This window comes from Sinocyclocheilus anshuiensis, unplaced genomic scaffold, assembly GCF_001515605.1.
Source record: "Sinocyclocheilus anshuiensis isolate Anshui unplaced genomic scaffold, SAMN03320099.WGS_v1.1 scaffold3679, whole genome shotgun sequence".
Classification (NCBI taxonomy): domain Eukaryota; kingdom Metazoa; phylum Chordata; class Actinopteri; order Cypriniformes; family Cyprinidae; genus Sinocyclocheilus; species Sinocyclocheilus anshuiensis.
The window spans coordinates 31458-34052 of NW_015540503.1; the positions used below are offsets into that span (position 1 = coordinate 31458).

The 2595-nt window shown below is 35.0% G+C and overlaps 1 protein-coding gene across 1 annotated transcript in view; it reads right to left on the reverse strand.

The window, feature by feature from the left end:
• The window catches only part of LOC107687335 (catenin delta-2-like), a 175535-nt gene that overhangs the window by 20798 nt on the left and 152142 nt on the right, over positions 1 to 2595 (reverse strand). The gene's annotated exons all lie outside the window — the stretch shown is intronic.

Genomic DNA, 2595 nt, shown 5'->3' on the forward strand with positions numbered 1-2595 from the left:
GGGTTGAATGTTAACTACTTTCGTTTCCATATAACTATAAACTACGATAAAAGTTCATCAGCATGCATTGATTAATAGCATGTTGTAGCGCAAAAAAAAAACCTGCTTGTGCAACCAACTGAGAAAGTTAATCGCAAAAGAGCAACCAGTGGGAAGAATGAGTCTGGAGTCCTGAATTGCCCAGCTCCCTCTGTCAATGATCTAGCACCCCCTCAGCACCTGCGTTCAAAATTCTCTGGCGCCGCCCCTGGTACATCGATGTATTTTTGAAAAGCAAAAATGAAGTTTGTCCAACTCTAAACCCAGTCCCCAAGTAAATTAGGTTATTAAATAAAAAACTAGCAAAACGAGTTGCGCGGTGTCCCCACCACTTTTCAAAGCAAAGTTACGCCACTGCCGAAAGTTGTAATTAATTGCTACAGCATGTATATACTGTATGTATAGGGAGAATCGACGACTGATCTGTAAAATTCCTATAATAAAACTTAAACTGAAAAAAGGCATATCAAAGCCAGCAGAAGTTCTTACCTGTGACCAGTTCTCTGACTTCCACATCTGAGGTCTTACGCAGCAGGCGGACCAGCGCAGGAATTCCACCGCAATTCTTCAGAGCGATTTTATTATCATCATTGGCTTTGCCGTAAACGAGGTTCCTCAGGGCACCACAGGCGCTTCTGTGTACTTCAGCCATTCTGTGATCCAACAGGTCCACCAACAACTGAATACCGCCCTGCCTCCGTATCTGAGAGAAACAGACCGATAGAGGGTGATGGGTGATGTGCATTTTCATGTTTTAAGACTTAAAGACTGGATTGAGAACATGAGTAAACAATAAAATCTACATAAAAGGCATCTACAAAACTGTTTTCAAGTCAGTTTTAATATAACATGATAAGAAAAATGTTAAAATAAATTCATTTTTGTCCACTCGAGGCACCAGTGAGCTGAAAAGGGCTTTGAAAATTCATTCCTATTCACATTTTGAACATGAAGTCCTGATTTGAATGCAACTTCAATCAATCTAATGAAGAATTATTGGTCAGTGAGAACATGGCGGCCTTGGCCTCAACTCATGGGAAGACATTCGAAACGTTGACCTTTCCATTCTTACATTCAGCAGTACTGCCTCATATAAATGAAAAAAAAAAAAAGTCTGAATTCAGTGTTAAGTCACACCAAAACAGCTTAGTGTCAGCCCATGAGATCATTTGGAGGATAAATGAACAAAATGAACAAACCGAATCCATAACACTGTATTTGAAAAATCAATACTTAAGGGAGCCGGAGAATGAATCAAATGAATCACTGCTAAACAGACTGAGTGGTATGAGTAAATCTTTATCAACAGAGCTTTGCTGTTCTACACTAAAGTCAATTAAAGCCAGCCAAGCTCATTAGAAGATCTGAGACCACACTACAAAAAGCTGCATGTTACTAAACGCTATGGAAAAACAACACGATCTGACATCAACTCACCAAAGCCTTCTCATCTTGATAGCTGGTGCCATTTTTAAAATATTTTCAGGAATAGTTACCTCAAAAAAATGAACATGCTGCCATTATTTTCTTATCTTCATGTCATTCTAAACCGTATGATTTTTTTTTTTTTTTGTGAAATCCAAAAGGAGATATTTGGCAGAATGCCTGAGCTGCTGTTTTCCATCCGTATTGTAATTAACTAAAACTACAACTATAGAAAAGCATTTTCAGTAAATAAATTAAGCTGAAATAAAATAAAATTAGTTAAATAAAGTTAAATGAATTAAATAAAATATAAATAACTAAAATGAAATTGTACTAAAATAAACTAAAATGAATAAAAATGATTTTCATTAAATGAAACAAAGCTGAAATACAATAAAATAAAATAAAATAAATATTAAATGAAAAGGTAAATGGAAAATTTAGAAATATTGCCATGGCATCAAAATAAAATAAAATAAATTTAAGTACTAACTGAACTAAAACTAAAAAATATAAATGAAAGCTAAATAGAAATATAAACAAAACATTACAAAATTACTAAAATTTAAAACTTAAATAGAAAAAATAGAAGCTAATTTTAAATATGAATTATTTACCCTATATACAGTGGGTACGGAAAGTATTCAGACCCCCTTAAATTTTTCACTCTTTGTTATATTGCAGCCATTTGCTAAAATCATTTAAGTTAATTTTTTTTCCTCATTAATGTACACACAGCACCCCATATTGACAGAAAAACACAGAATTGTTGACATTTTTGCAGATTTATTAAAAAAGAAAAACTGAAATATCACATGGTCCTAAGTATTCAGACCCTTTGCTGTGACACTCATATATTTAACTCAGGTGCTGTCCATTTCTTCTGATCATCCTTGAGATGGTTCTACACCTTCATTTGAGTCCAGCTGTGTTTGATTATACTGATTGGACTTGATTAGGAAAGCCACACACCTGTCTATATAAGACCTTACAGCTCACAGTGCATGTCAGAGCAAATGAGAATCATGAGGTCAAAGGAACTGCCTGAAGAGCTCAGAGACAGAATTGCGGCAAGGCACAGATCTGGCCAAGGTTACAAAAAAAATTCTGCTGCACTTAAGGTTCCTAAGA